A 17,122-nucleotide genomic window follows, 5' to 3' on the forward strand; every position below is an offset into this window, starting at 1 on the left:
CACTGTTTCCTGCCAGGAGGAACTTTCCAGATGACAGTGCAAGGAATAAGACTCCAATAGACCATAGAAGTCCTGCTGAATTGAGAAGACAAAACTTGGAGATGATGGAGGTAGAGGCAACTGGAATTTGTGGGGCAGAGCACCAGAGAGGAGGAAGCAATGAAAAAAGTTTCAGAAATCTATATAGAGGTTTCCTAGAGTCTGTTGCTAACAGACCAAACGTGTGCAGAGAAACACATGGTAGGGAATTGTAAGAAAAATAATCCTCAGAGCTAACACAGGTCTGAGAATGTTTGAATACTGGCCATGAAAAATTGATAAACCACGTTGAACAGAGAGAGCATTCAGTAGACACTCCAGAAGGATAACGTCTTCGTAGTAGGACTAAGCTAGACACAGAATAAATTATACCCTATAACTGCCCTACTAATGCTTAGAAATAAGCTTTGGAAAAATATCAAGTTGATCTCCAAATAATTTAATTGCTTTCTAGCAAAAACTGCAACAGTCTTAAGAGGAAGAAGTCAAAATTCAGCACTCAAAAATATCCAGCATCTAATCCAAAATTAACAGATAACATACAAAGCAGAAAAGTTGTCCCATTTACTAGGGGAAAAACCAGAAACAGATACAGAAATGATAGATGATGAGGTTAGTACAAGGACTTCAAAACACCCATTATAACTATGTCCAAGGACGTAAAGAATAAACAAACAAAAACACCAGGCAAATAATGAGAGAAGAAATGGGAGACATACATTTTTAGAAATGAAAAGTTTGTATCTGTATTTAAAAATTCACTGGACAGGATTAACAGCAAGTTATACAATGCAGAAGAAAAAAAAATCAGTGAGTATTATACCATTGCAATAGAAATTATAAAAAATAAGACACAGAGAGATAAAAAGTGAACAAACATGCAGAAACTAAGGGACTTGTGGGACAAACTCAAACTAGAGTAATTGGTGATTGGAGTACCAGAAAGGGAGGAATCAGAAAAGCAATCTGAAATTATAATGGCTGAAAATTTTCCAAATTTTATGAAAAGTAAACCCACAGATCTGGGAAGATTAATAAACCAAAAGCAGAATACATACACAGAAAACCATACAAGGCATATTGTAATTAAATTAATAAAAACTATTGAAGAGAAAAATTTTAAAACAACCAGAGTAAAAAAGGTATATTCCATATAGGTGAACAAAGAAAAGAAGAATCATAGACTTCTCATAAGAAATTATACAAGATAGAAGACAAAGTAACATTTTTAAAGGTAAAAGCTAAAACCTCAGAATTCTTTACCTGGAAAAAAATCTTTCAAAATGGAGGTGCTCTTGCAGTCTCTGCTTAGGGTATATTAAGTTCACCCACAACCTAACAACAAGAAAAAGCCAGAAGAGCTATAAAATCGTAAGTCTTTTAGAGCTCATTGGAGAGCAAATAACGTAGGACGACCAACTAGCCTGACAACTAAAGACAGACAGATACCCCCAAAGAGAAATGAGACGGTAAGTGCTGGCTTATGTAAGGCAGACCACAGGACAGGGGCTGAGCTTCAAAAAGAAACCTTCCTAGGCTTAGATCATTAAAGGTGTCCTACCACTGTGTAAGAGGCAGGATAACTGAAAAAATCCCATCCTTAATACCCAGGGATATAAAGTTTGCCTCAAATAGGCTGAATTGTGACAACAGAGAATATACCCCACTCCATACCAGACTGATAAGTATCAGTAACAAGTAATAGTGGCCTACCACTGAAGAATGGACAAGAACATGGAGAAAACCCCGCTCTGAGGAACAGGCTGAGAAGACACACCTAAAGCTGAGAGTGGAACAGGAAAATTGAGAATAACACTCTGGCAATCTAGCCCTACACTAAACATAAAGTAACTCTAGAGGGATTTAAATCTTGTAGTACACTGAGGGTAATAATAGCAACAACAAACTTCAAAGAAAAGTAAACAGTAAAACCCAAGCTCAGCTAAACTCCTAGAATAACTAGGATAACTCAACCCAGCACACTTAAGGCAGAGCAGAAAAAGAAGCATGCCAATTTCTGGAAAAAATATTATTTACTTCAGTCTCTTCTGTTCTAAAAATTATGAAACACACAAAAGAAGCAAGAAAGAAACAAGTGACTCTCAAGGGAAAAATCAAGAAAAATACAACCTACTGTTAAGAGTCAAAATAATCAAGAGAATCAGGCTCATACAGGGAATTTAAAATGACTATGATGAATAAGTTAAAGGCTCTAGTGGAAAAGGTAGACAACATTCATGAACAGACGAGAAATTTTAGTGAAGAAATGAATGAAATGGAAATGCTAGAAAAAAATGGTGACAGAGTTGAAGAATCCTTTTGACGGGCTTAGCAGTAGCCATGGTACAGCTAAGAAAAGGATCAGTGACTTTGACACGTCGTCAATAGAAATTACCCACACTGTAACTGTAATACAAAACTAATAAATGAGCAGGAAAAAAAGAGAACAGAACTTTCTGTGGGACATTATAAAACAATATAAAATATGTGTAATTGGAATCCCAGAAAGTTAATTGAGAAAGAATGGAAAAGAAATATTTGAAGAGATAATGGCTGGTAATTTTCCAAAAATAATAAAAATCATACATCAAAGAAGCTCAACGAGACCTAAAAAGGATAAATACTAAAAACAAAACAAAACAAACAAAAAACTCCACACATAAATGCAGTGTAATCAAACTGCTGAAAATCAGAGTTAAAAAGTAAATCTTGAAGGCAGCCAGAGAAAAAAGAAAACTTGTATCCAGACACACAAAAATAAGAATTACAGGAATTATAATTCCTGATAATTCTTATCAGGAATTATACAAGCGGAAGACAGTGGAGTGACATCTTTAAAGTGTCACAAGAAAAACAAAGTCAACCAAAAATTCTCTACCCAGCAAAAATATCTTTTAAAAATGAAGGAGGATTAAAGACTTTTTAGCAAAAACAAAAACTGAGGGAATTCATTGCCAGCATACATGAACTACAAGAAAATGAATGCTCTTCAGCTGAAGTTGTACAATATCAGACAGAAACTAGGATCTACTGAAAAACAAAACTGTTAGAAATGGCAAAAAAAGAAGATAAATTTTTAAAAATTGACATTTTATTCTTAATTGGTTTAAAAGATAATTGTGTAATGAAAAACTAATTGAAAGATATTTTGTGTTTATAGCATATATAAAAGTAAACTACACAATTACAATAGCCCAAAGACTAGGAGAAAGGAATTGAGAGTATATAGAGTTATGTGGAGAGTTGCAGGGTTCTTATACTATTTATCAATACCAAAAAATAAATACTCTTACTCACAACTTAAAAAGATATGAAAAAGCATTATGTGAATTAAAAGAAGCCAGATGCAAAAGAATACATGATATATGATTCCATTAATGTGAAATTCAAAGAAGGGAAAAAGTAATCTGAGGTGATAGAAATTAGAAAGTTTTTGTTGTAGGAGGCTTGACCGTAAGAGTGTACAGGAGAATTTTCTATATCTTTATAGAGGTGGTTATGTATGTTTACACATTTGTCAGTATTCATCAAACTATACACTTAATATCTTTCAATGTATTGATAAAAATTAACTTAAGAATGAATAATATGCTGTCTGTGAAATAAAAACATTGAACTATGGTTTACAAAAAGATTTTCTTTTATTAGAAATTTATGTGTATGTATGGTTTCAGTTACCTTACTCACCATGGAAATTTTGTCCAAAGGCAAAATCGCTTGCAAAGTGAATGTATTAGTACAATGAACCAAAGAACTTTAGACATTTCATATGTCTAAAATTATTCTGCAAGAAAAGCAAATCAAGAATGAAATTCTCTTCATTAAATTGTTCTTAAAATTTGCTTTTCTTTTTTTCAGTAAGACTTAACCCTTTGCTTGAAATTTAGTCTAAAGCTTAAAAACATATAACTATTAAGCCAGTGAGCCTCTGTGTAACTGAAAATAGCTTCATATCCCATTCTCATTTCTTGACGAATCATTTGACAAATGATTTATGGTGCTAGATCTGGCAAAGTCGACAAGTTCTACGTCTGTTGATAGATTCTTTTCAGCTGGCAGAGCCTGTTGGCTGCCTGCTGATAGAAATGGTAAGCCATAGACCGTGTACCTTCTTTCTTTACCAAAGCCACAGAACCTGGCACATTCTAATTATCATCTCAACAGGTCTTAGTCCATCTGTGAACAGAATATTGAAATCTTTTTCTTCCACTTAAATATTATTTTGGTCAATAGATGTCATAGAGTGTTGTGCATGCTCCGTTGCTGGCGGCCCAGGTTCGGATCCCAGGCACACACCAACACACCGCTTGTCAGGCCATGCTGTGGCAGTGTCCGATGTAAAGGGCATGGATGTTAGCTCAGGGCCAGTCTTCGTCGGCAAAAAGAGGAGGATTGGCATGGATGTTAGCTCAGGGCTGATCTTCCTCACACACACACACAAAAAAAAACCAATGGATACAGAAGTTTACATTCTTTTTTATCTTTCCCACTTAAGCTTGACTCACTGTGAAATAACATATAGATGTCCATAAATGAAATATTTTCCCTAACTGCTGTTAATGGCAGACTATTTTAAATGATAAAATATGGAAGTAATAATAAGGGTATATAAAGAGTAGTTTGCTAGCTTGTGCTTCTTTTGGAGTGACAAAACAAAACAAAACACTTCACACCATAAATTTAGCATAATTTTACACCACAAAATAATTTTCAAAGTAATATAAGTTGAAGAAAACTTCTCTTTCGGGGGAATGAGAACTAGGTGAACTCCCTGAAGCCTATCTACGTGAGTTGATAATGTGTGGTTTCAACTAAAACTAGTCAGATATTCTAGTAGCTTCTTAGGAGCAACTGAAGATCCAGGGAAACTGAGGAAACTAAAATTAGCATTATACGCAGAAAGGAATTTCGTGGTTGAAAAGTCGTGTACTGAGACTTTCTGAGGTTTTGATCAAAGTTAAACCAAGGTTAGAGGGCTAAGCCTTATACAATTTAAGGGTAAAAAAGAGAAACAGGTTTTAGTTGGTCAGAACAAAATTTTCTGCTTAGTGAGTCAACTACATCCAGACCAACAGCATACCAAAACCACATGCACGGCTAGGTCTAAATTTACCCCATCCTGATGCGCTTCACTGAAGAGAGACTGCCTTTAAACTAATTATCCTGCAATTATTCAAGAGCAATGATTATGCATATTTACTGATCAAAAGAAACACACCCCATTCCTTCTGAAGAGGTAAGATTTTATTTAGGTTTTATTATAGATTCAATTTGTTGAGCAAAACCTCCATGTGCAGGTTAGAGAGTTAGATTGCTTTCAATGTTTTTATTACTAAATATGTTACTTCTAATCCTTTTTAGGTTTTTTTTTTGTAGAAATACATCAGCTTTTGACTACATCGTTTTAGGAACTTATAGTATGCATTGTAAAACAATTGCTCTGTGTTAATTAATCGGTAGAAGATGGGAAGGATAAAGGTGTTTGCTGGGGCTATTTTAGATTAGGTAAGTCAGAGAACATTCCTCTCAGAAAGTGACATTTAAGTAGAAGCAGGAATAAAATAAACAAGTGAGCCACAGATAGAGCTGGGAAAAGATATTTCCTGGCAGAGAAGAAATCCAACGACAAAGCCCTGAAGCTACAACGGACTTGGCAGCTAAAGCAACAGCAAGAAGCAATGTGGCTTGAGGGGAGTGAGTGAGGGAGGACGACTTAGGAGAGGCAGCCATGCCCCAGAGAAGTGTGGACCTTGAAAGACATGAGGAAGACTTGAATTTTAAGTGATGGCAAATCATTGGAGGATTTTGAGCAATGGAGTAATAGGATCTAATTGTTACATTAAAACAAACAAACAAATGCATGAAACCTCCCTCGAGCTAATGCCAAGAAAACAACTGTAGGGTACAAGTGGAAGTAGCAAATGCACCCATCAAAAATTATCACCCCCCCCAAAGTCCAAAGTGTTGTAGTAGTGAAAAGGAAGGAATGATTAATTCAATCTGTGTGCACTTAACACTTATTGAAAGAATGAGCAGTTAGTAGAGACTTTGAGATCAAATAGAAATATATAGATGGACATTGGGACTGGGAGAAGTGCATCCTCAATCAAGGGAAGAGCTGAGTAAAAACAGGGCAACAGGATGAAGCAAGTTGTGACTCGTGAAAGGCTAGGGGTTATTATGACTGTGGTTTTCACGTAGAGAAGGATTGGGAGATGAGATTGTTTAAGCAAATTGGAGCCAGGCTCTGTTCTGGAGTTTGTGATTTATTCCTTTAGCAATGGAGATCAATTTTAAAAATTAATATTTTAGATTTTATTTAATGAGAAAATCTATTTACTTACCAACTTTTTCAACAGTTTGCCACAGCATCAAGTGCTCTGCTAGGAATTAGAAATACAGGGATAAATAAGACAAAAGCAATTCCTTTGAAATTTCATAGCTTGGTTAGAATAAAGTAGCTTCCTATTGGCAAGTTATGTCAACTGTTCCATAGCCTCAGAAGATGGAATTTGCCCCCAGTTTTGTGGTTATTGTGGCTTTGTTTTACTGCCACTGATTTTCCATTTCTGAGGAGCTCAGCATCCAAAGCCAAAGTGATGTAGACTCTCACCCTTCTCTCAATATTGACCCAATCCTTCCTATTCATTACCTTCCAAGTTACCAACAGATCCTGGCATCATGCGACAATGGGAAAAGTTAGTTTATACTCTCATTAAGCACCCCAATTAAATTTGACATTGAATCCCTTTACACAAGGTCTTTCAGCTATTTCTGAGAGCCCTCCAAGGAGCTGTCTCATGAGTGCTTGGGAATAAGTTCTTCAAGTTTCCCACTTCAGCTTCCTCACTAATTCATGAGCATTCGTGTTGATAATAACACATCAGATAGAGAACCACGCTGGAGGTAAGTCAGCCTCTCCTGGTGATTGTCACTTCCTGCAGCACTTGGAAGGATGGCCCTACCATCCTCTCCAATGTCACCCCATCCTTTACCTGGAGCACGCCTGTCTCATCATTCACCACTGCACAACTCTGATGATGCCGACCATTTGACTAGTATTTCATGGAAGGTGTGAATACAGAATACAGACAAGAATACAGAAATACAACACTAAGAGTGTTGTAAAACTATCTCCTAAATATGCCTGTTCACAGGGTCCACAGACCCAGGGCCATCTTTAGCATACCTTATTTCCCTGTCTAGCTGGCGGGAAGATGACAACTCCTGCTTGAAACTCATGCTCATACACACACGCACACTCACATACACACACACTCACAAATTTGAGAATTATTGGAAGTACTCTGTGCAAAATTATGACTCCAAATTGAAAGTCAAATTGCCAAGAGGTGCAGAGAGGTCCCGGTTTTAGACTCGTATCTCATATTTTATTTTTTGTCTCCAACAAAGCCCTTCTTAGGATGCTTCTGAATGCCTCACCATTTAGAGAAAAACCCATATTCTCTCCCAAAAGGATGTGGAACCATCCTCTGGCCCCCAGAGCCATATCAGTTGGAACATAATAGTTTGAGCAGCGTTTCTAAGTCATTCATCTGAGCAATAATATATGCAAATTATAAAAAATCTAGTCAAATTCTGATTCACAGCGTGTTTTGTGTGGCATGAAGCTCATACCTATAGATTTTTCTTGCAGTAGCAGCTTTGTCCACAAATATTTGAAAACCAATACATACAAGACTATAAGTGTAAGATCAGTTCACAGTTCAGCGAACTCTAAATTCTTACGAGACCAAGAAACATTTCTTCCAAAAGGGCAACAGGTTTGCGGACATAGCTTTAGCTAAAACTTACACAGAGCATCATGCTTTACCTGCAAGAATAGTGTTGTTCTTAAGATAAACGTTTACATTCCGATATTGGTTTTGTTTTCTGGGTACATGGGGAGGTGCTAATATAAATAAAAGGCGTATTTAAAGGTACTTTCGCTAAAACAAAAGTACAGTTTTATTGAAAACTCATTGGAAATTTTCTATATCCAGAAAAAATATGGCTTTTTTCCCTCACATTCAGCAAGATTTCCTAAAACTTTCAGGATCTCTTCTTTGTTCAGGGAATCCTAGTAGATGAGTCCAGTCGCTCCAGGGGTCACATAGGAGACTCCTGCTCATCACTCACTTGTCTGGGCAAATTTCATCTCGTGTGTGGTTTGTCTCCCTCACTGGAAAGCCAGCTCCCTTACAGCATAGACTTTTCGCCCCTGTGCCTCTAGACTAGCACCTGGAGGAGGGCCTGCATAAGCAGGCGTGCCGGGAACATCGTAAACTCAACACTCATTGACTGAACTGTACATTCTGAAGGAGATAGATTTTCCAAAAATAACTAGTACAAATGAACAGAGGCTCTGATTATACTCTGAGCTTTACGCCTCATACTATGTTAAATTTCGTTTTCATTGCCACCATTTCTTATTCTACATTTTTAATCGAATAGACAGCTTCTAATGAAAGAATTTTCAAAAATAAACTATTACCCATATGGCAAAAAATACTATTGCCATTTTCCTACAACGATGTCTGACAGGAGCTTCTTCAATTTATATTCTTCCCTAACCTAGCCAGAAAAAAATATTTGTTTTCTCATTTGTGTTCATAGTGCTTTATAATTCTATGCTTTTATTATACGATTTGCCACAGTATAATTATTTGTTAATGTGTTACTTTTTTCAACAGTCTTTGAGTGCTCCAGAAAAGAAGGCATTTTTTTAAAATTTCTTTTTTGTAGAAATCCCCAATACCTTGTAGTTGCTCAAAAATATTTTCTGAGATATTATTGAAATGTAAAATAATATTCTTACATTATGTCTTTTGACAAACAGGTCACAATAATTTATTTTTTAAAAGAAAAAAATATAATGAATTTGGAATTACCAAATAGCTATCATTCTTGGTTAAACTCTTATAATCTTACTTTGGAAAAACAAAGTGATGCTTTCTTTTAACCTATTGTAGTGTCTATTTTTACTATATAACTTTGTCAACATGATTCACCTTTCATTGGTTGTTTTGTTCATCTCAGTAGATTACTTTTTCTATTTAATAGTTAACAGTATTTTATTTTTATGAGAGTATTCAATAAGATGCATAACTCATTTTTTCCTGCTTTCAAAAAATTTTTTTCCTACTAAAATTCTTAAACAAATAATTTTACATATCCAAAGGCATGGTTAACAGTTAATATTTTGGTTTTACTCAAGTCTTTCAGTTAATGTTAAAGTAATTATGACATTCTTTGGGACTGAACTTGGTAGGTATAAGCATTACATTTCTACCTTCTACTCAAATTTTATGCTCATAAGCTAAGCTATCTAACATAACAATATATAGCACAAAAAGCTGATATGATTTTAAGATGTCAAAAGCTCCTACCTGCCATCAAAATTTCTCATCAAAATAACAGTCATTTATCAACACCTGCTCTTTGCCAGGTGTTTCGCTGTCCGTTTACCCCAGCTCAACTCCTCTATCAAGTCTGTTTTCAGGATCTCCATTACTAGTCATTCTTTTTGGTTTAGTTGAACTTAGGTCTTCAACTATTTATTGGAGGACTACTACTCTAGGTATAAAGATGAAAAAAATGAGCTCTGCTTTCAAATATCTTATATGTGAAAAAGATTATAATACTAAGTATTTCAAACAATACTAATATTTCTCTTTTGTATGGGAGGGTTCAGAGATGAAAAATATGATCTGTCCCAAGCATCTATTGAATGTTAAACGTGTTCTCCAGGTAAATGTGTTAGCTTACAAAGGGATGGTCATTGTCCTTAAAAGAGCTCTAAAACAATGCAAGTCAGAGCAGAGGCATGTGTCGCTTAATGACAGGTATATGTTCTGAGAAATGCGTTGTTAGGTGATTTTGTCGTGCCAACACCATACGGTGTACTTACACAAACCTAGATGGCGTAGCCTAGTACACACCTAGGCCCTATGGTACTAATTTTAAGGGGCCATCTTCCTATATGCGGCCCATCATTGACCAAAATGTCATTATGCAGGGCATGGCTGTAGTTTTAGATGTCAAGTGATCTTTCATAAATGTAGATCTGATCATGGTGTATCTCTGTAAAAATTCAACAGTGGCTTCCGTTTTCCATTGATAAAACTCCGTGAGTTGCGTAATGGTCCCTTAACCATCTGACTTATGTTAGTTTAGCAGCCCTGTTTCTAGTAGTTTCCTGCACTGCACCACCCTTCCAAACATGAAAATCTTATCCTTTGGTCACATGAGACTTGTTTACGCAATGACTATACTCTCACAACTTTGTCTTTGTATAAGCTGTTTCCTGTGCCAAGAAATCGCCTTTCTGAATTTGTCTACTTTTGCTTTCTGATCCATCCAGCTGGTCACTCAGGGCAGAGTTTGGGAACTCCAACTTCTGTGCTCCCATCGCATCTGATGTCATTATATTATAGTCATTTCTTCCCTGTCTTACTCCTTAAGGACCAAACATCTTTTATTCATCTCTGTATCTCTACTAAGCAGTATATATTATGAGGATTCAAGAAATGGTTGTTAAGCAAATAGACGAATTTATCTGAGGTCACTGTGTCAAAATGTTCATATATATAACATCTAATATTCATATATTACATAAATAATATTTAAATTTCAGAAAATATCTGAACGATAGATTGAATTCTTCAAAATTTCCTTGGATATTGTATGTGATCCAGCAATAGTATTTTCAACACTTCCTCCTTCTGTCCATGTCTAATGTTTTCTCTCTTCATTTGTTTTCCTGTCACCAGCAGAATAAGATTAAAGATAGGCTTTTACTTTTTGGCATTTTCTCTGTATGATTTTCTATCCATGTGACCACATTGTGTCAGCTCTACGATTAGTGTTTCATTAGCAATGTCCTTTGAAAATAATTGTTGTCATTGGACCCAAAGGTACACATTGGAATTAGGCTATGTCAATAGATTCCAGAACATAGACAGCTTTAGAATCAGGCTCTGCTTACTTATCTTTAACAGACTGAAAATTAATTGAGAGTAAAAGGGAAAAAATAGTGTTCTCATCTATGACCTACAGGAGATAGTGGGAATCTAAATGTTAATTCTGCCTTTGTGTTAACAAGAAAACCTTTTTCCTTTGGTTATATCTTTCTTGCACAAAAAGTAAATTTTTTTCCTTAATGTACACCAACCCTAAAAAGTGTTTGCCTCCGGTAGCTTGTAAATGAAAGGGCTTTTATTGTATTCTGGCATTGTCACTTACTCAATGTGTCTCTTGTTTGAACATTTAAATTTTAGCAAGAGTTTATATATTCTAGGTTACATTCAGTGTAGTAGTTTTGCCATAATACCAGTTGAAAACAGTTATAAAATGCCTGACCATATGGTCCCTTCCTGTACAACATTTAATATAAAATTCAAAGTAAACATTCCAAAAGTATTTTTGGAATCATTACCAAATGTTGATGCTACATAATAAAGGCTATATCACAACACTCCAAATGGTAAGTGTTCTTAAATTGAGGAGCATTTTCATAATAACAGGATGTAGAAGGAAAATACTTAGGCATTAGATTTCACCTGTAGTCAACTCAACTCAGGTGTGACTACTTTAATTAAAGTTGTCAAGTCCTTAAGCCTCAAGGTCATAGGAAAAAGATTATTTTAGGAATAATAATATAAATATCTTTTAATTATAAACCTTCACTGAAAAAATTTTGGTTGTAACAGAAAGGATTTCTTTCTGAACATTATATTTGTACCAGATTACAGATTGCATCAATGCTTCCTGGTTACCTAAATTTCTTCTGCAATTTTAATTGGTAATTGAATTTTCTTACTTAGTGGTTAGATTATGTTAAATTGCTAATATTCTGTACACAGGAAGCATACCAGCAAAAAGTAATGCACCTGAAATTGTAAGGGTAGAATCACATGGAATTTTCTCAACTTTGATTATATCCTGATATCTCAAAGATGTTTATAGTTTTGCATATTTTTGACAGGTTTTTTTTTTTTTTTGGTGAGGAAGATCAGCCCTGAGCTAACATCGCTTGCCAATCTTCCTCTTTTTGCTGAGGAAGATTAGCCCTGAGCTGACATCCGTGCCCATCTTCCTCTACTTTGTATATGAGATGCTGCCACAGCATGGCTTGATGAGTGGTGTGCAGGTCCATTCCCAGGATTCAAACCTGCAAACCCCAGGCCATCGAAGTGGAGTGTGTGAACATAACCTCTCTGCCCCTGGGCCAGCCCCTTTGTAAGCTTTTTTGAATTATAATTTATATACAATAAAATCTAGTAATTATAAGTGTAAAATTACAGGAATTTTGACCAACATATGTAGTCATATAATCATCATCATAATCATGTTATAGAACACTTTTATCACACTAAAAATTTCCTTAATGTGCATTTGCAACAAATTCTCTCCATGCCACTCTAGCCCCTGTCAACCATCAATCTATTTTCTGTCATTATAGTTTTATCTTTTCTAGAACTTCATATGAATAGAATTAAAAATATACATAATACAGTCTTTTGTTTTTGGTTTCTTTCACTTGGCACATCATTTTTGAGATTCATCCGTATTGTTGCATATATCAATAGTTTGTTCTTTTTTATGGCTGAGTAGTATTTCATTATATAAATATATCACAATTTGTCTATGCATTCACTAGCTGATGGAAATTTGGACTTGTTTCCATTTTATGGCTTTTGTGAATAATGCTGATGTGAACATTCAAGTAAAAGTCCTGGTTTGAACATATGCTTCCATTTCTCTTGGATAAACTCTCAGAGTTAGACTGCCAAGTCATATGGTAAGTGTATGTTTAACTTTATAAAATACAGCTAAATTGTTTCTAAAGTGGTTGTACCATTTTGTATTTTAACTAGACTATATGAATATTCTAGTTGCTCTGTATCTTCACCAATACTTCCAAAATTCATCTATAGATCCAATATAATCTTAATCAACACCTCAGTAGACTTTTTTTTTAAGAGTTGACATGCTGATTCTGAAATTTATATGAAATGCAAAGGAACTAGAATAGCCAAAACAACTTTGAAAACATTAAATATGATTGGAGGACATATGATAGCTGATTTCAAGACTTATAAAGCTTTAGTAAACAAGACATTTTGGTATTGATGTAAAGATAGACTAATAGATCAATGGAACTGGATACGAAATCAAGAAACAGATCAACAAATATATAATCACTTGATTTTTGACAAATGTTACAAGGCAATTCAATGGAAGAAAAATAAACTTTTCAACAAATGATTCTATAACATATGGATAGTCATGTGCAAAAACAAATGAATCTCAATCCTGAATTCATACCATATACAAAAACATAACTCACAACATATTATAGACCTAAATATAAGAGCTAAAACTCTGAAACCTTGAACAAAAGAGGATAAAATCATTAATGATCTTGGATAAAGCAAAGATTTCTTATATATGACACCAAAAACAAAAAGTACATTAAAAAAATCAATAATTAGACTTCATCAAAATTTAAAATACTATTGAAAAGACACCATAACAAAAAATAAAAATTCAAGCCTCTAATTGGGAAAAATATTTGCAAGACATATATCTTATGAAGGAGGTGTATATAGAATATATAAGTAACTCTTAAGACTAATAAGAAGATAAATAACCAAATTTAAAAATGGGCAAAATATTTAAATACACATGCCATCAGCAAAGATATATAATTGGCAAAGAAGCACACGAAACAGTGTTCAACATTATTGGTTATTAGGGAAATGCACATTAAAATCACAAAGGGATACTACACAATCAATAGAATGGCTAAAATTAAAGACTGACCATACCAAATGCTGGAGAGGATTTGGAGCAACTGGAAACTCTCATACACTGCTGACAGAAATAAAAAGTGGCACACTACTTCGGAAAAATATTGGTTTGGTAGTTAAATAGTTTAGTAGTTAAATAGTTAGGCATACACCTAGTCTATGACCCAGCCATATCACTCCAGGGATTTACCAAGAGAAATGAAAGCAATGACTTATGAAAAGATTTGTACACAAATTTTTCTAGAGTTTAATTTATAATAGTCGAAAACTGTAAACAACACAAATGTCCACCAACAAGTGAGTGCAAGTAAAGAGAATCACGTGAAAAAAAAATTTTGTGGTAAAATCAACAATAAAATACGAATGAATTTTTTTATGATTAAAACGTTATCGATCATTCCTAAAATGATTATTCTGTATAAAAGAAGTCAGACAAAAGAGGGCCTACTCTATGAATACACTGACTTAAAATTCTAGAAAAAAGAAACTAAACTATAATGACAGAAAACAAATTAGTGATTGCCTGGAGGTGGTGTTGGAGAGAGGCAGGAAGGAGGAAATTTCAATGGGCATAAGGAAACCTTTAGGATTAGTATCTGTATTCATTATCCTGATCGTGTTGATGCCCAAATTTATCAAATAGTACTCTTTGAATATGTGCAGTTTATTATATGTTAATTATACCTTAATAAATATGTAAAAATATTTTTCTATTAATCTATGTTTTTATACAATTTGTCTTCTAGTTTATATGAAAGAGTATAACGCAATAATGTGCACTATTAAACCTCCCTTTTAGATTTTATAGAGATTCTGAAATTTCCTCTTGGGGATTTTTTTTCTTTGTTGTTGTTTATTTGTTTTGCCTTCTCTGCTTTATTTTGTTTTAAAGAATGGGACTCAGGTGGTTAGATTAAATGTCTCCTTTCTGTTATTTATTTTAAATTTTACAATTGAGATTAACTATTTGGGCAAGGATTTTTCATGACTTTGAACTTCCTTGGGTATGTGGACATGAGTTTAAACCCAATCAATTAAACAATTAAAACAGAATGCACTGGTTACTCGACTTGGTCTGCTCTTTTACTTGCTTTTGTACTTGGATAAAAGTCTTCCAAAGTACAAACCTGAGTCTTCTTGTGCATCTAAAATTGGTGAGAACAAGAAGACAGAACATATCACCTCTCTTACCAAACAGTAGACTATCCATTTGGCATTTTGCCTGGAAAGTTGCAAACTCAATTAAATGCACATATGGTCCGCGGCAGTAAGCATTCATCTTTGCCAAGACTCATTTCTCTATGGCATTCCCAAACCATGGCTATGCTATAAACCTTTTCCATGTATTGAATTGTCTTTTTTTGCTTAATAATGTCATATTGTACAATGCTTTCTTTACCATAAAAGTAATCAGGGAAATACATCAAATAGAATATCAGTATAAATTCTACAAGTGTGCTTTTCCTACTGACGTGCATTTTACTTAGGAAGTCAGGTTTGGAGATATCTAGCCTTAATGAGAGGTTATGGTAGAATTAATAAATCTCCCAATATTCCCTGAAGCAGCTGTTCTCCTTTGAAATAATGAGCATATGGTTTCATCATATTTTATTGATTTGATCCCCTTCAGCTAAAGAAATATTTCAGTGGAATGCAAACTACTTTCACAATTTCTGCATATTTCTCAAGCCCTCTATTTTTTTGGCTAAACAGAAAGCTGAGGAGCAAACAAATGAAAAGCCAAAGGCAGTATTTAGATTTCTTAACCAAAGACAAGACAAAAGAAGATAGGACCCAAGAAACATCTTTATTTCTGAGATGCCTACTTAATTATTTACTAGATTTTAAAAACAAAGTGGTATGGACTAAAATAAGTTATGGGTGTAAAGAGGCCCAATGTCTTACATAGATGCAGGAGTTGTCAGGGTTTGAGCTGATGATGTATATACACTAGGAAGGCAGAAAGCAACCATAACTTTCTAGCAAAGTGTGACCACGGTTGATTCAAGTAAGTGGTATCAAAATTAGGTAAGGAATCGTGGAAGGCTGGGCTGAGGTTCAATCAGATGGATATGAGTAGGAGTCCATATACAAGCCCAGAAAGGAGGGAAAGAGGCCAGATATGGGACGTAAAAAGAAAGAATGACCTAATCAGCCCAAGACTGGGTAGAAAGCAGCAAAGTGAGTGGAAAAAGAATCAGATCAATGTCAGAGGCAACAGACAGGTAATTTCCAAAGAAGGGGAACTAAGCTATTTGAGATTTACTGAAAAAATTTGTGTTTTAAGCAGAGTCTTACACACCACCCTACCAATGGTCCCTTTTTCGGAGAGCTTATCCTCCTAGAATTATATAGTTTTATGGAACAAAGTTATTCTTTCAGTTAGAATTTTTCTCATTCTGCTATGGTAGGACATGCTACTTCTTCAGAATAGACTCTGGCTGGTGTGCTCTAACAATTAGATTGTTGATTTACAATGTGGATTGCTGGGCCTCACTCTCAGAGAACAGATTCAGGACATATGGGGTTGGGCTAAGATCTGCATTTTAATGAGCTCTCCGAAATGCTCTGGACTGAGAATTCTTCCCTTCTGGTTTCCTGCTGCATGTGGCCCTTGATGCTCTAACTGAGTTCTGTAGGAGGCCATTTATGACTCTGATCTTGATTAATTACCAAAAAAGAGCTATTTCTATGTACATTTTTCCAGAAGAAGCAATGGATTCAGCCTAATTTATTTGTTATCCTTATGACGTACTATTTTCCAATGACGGAAAATAGTAGGAATATATGTTAATAAAGGGCTAAAAGAGGGAACGGTTAAATTTATTGTGTTCTTCAACCATAGTCTTCTGTTAGTCACACTTAATCAGGTGTCCTTGCTGCAAGACTTCTCTAGGTCTTTCTTTGGCATGTCAAGGTATCCTGTGAATCTCCAAGAGAAGTGATTATGGTCTAGCATTTCTAAAACAATCTGATCACAGGAGTCCCTTTAGGAAGAGAAGTATTGATTAATATTCATCCAGTTCAGTAGAATACAGTATGGAAGACGCTAGTTTACTGACTTAAACCACTATACGTTTTTACAAATATATAGCAATAGTGAAGAAGAGATTGCTCAAGAGTGCATGCCTGAACATTATTGCTAATTTACAGCAAGAGCTGGACTCAGGAAGTTGTCAAGTTTAACCAGACCAGAGAAGGGCTGAGTGGAGCCTCAAGTAAGGTTTCTAAACCATAGTACTAGAAGCCACCATGTTAGGGAAAGGCTG

Source organism: Ceratotherium simum, chromosome 17 (genome assembly GCF_057802395.1).
Source record: "Ceratotherium simum simum isolate JZ-2026a chromosome 17, ASM5780239v1, whole genome shotgun sequence".
Classification (NCBI taxonomy): Eukaryota; Metazoa; Chordata; class Mammalia; order Perissodactyla; family Rhinocerotidae; genus Ceratotherium; species Ceratotherium simum.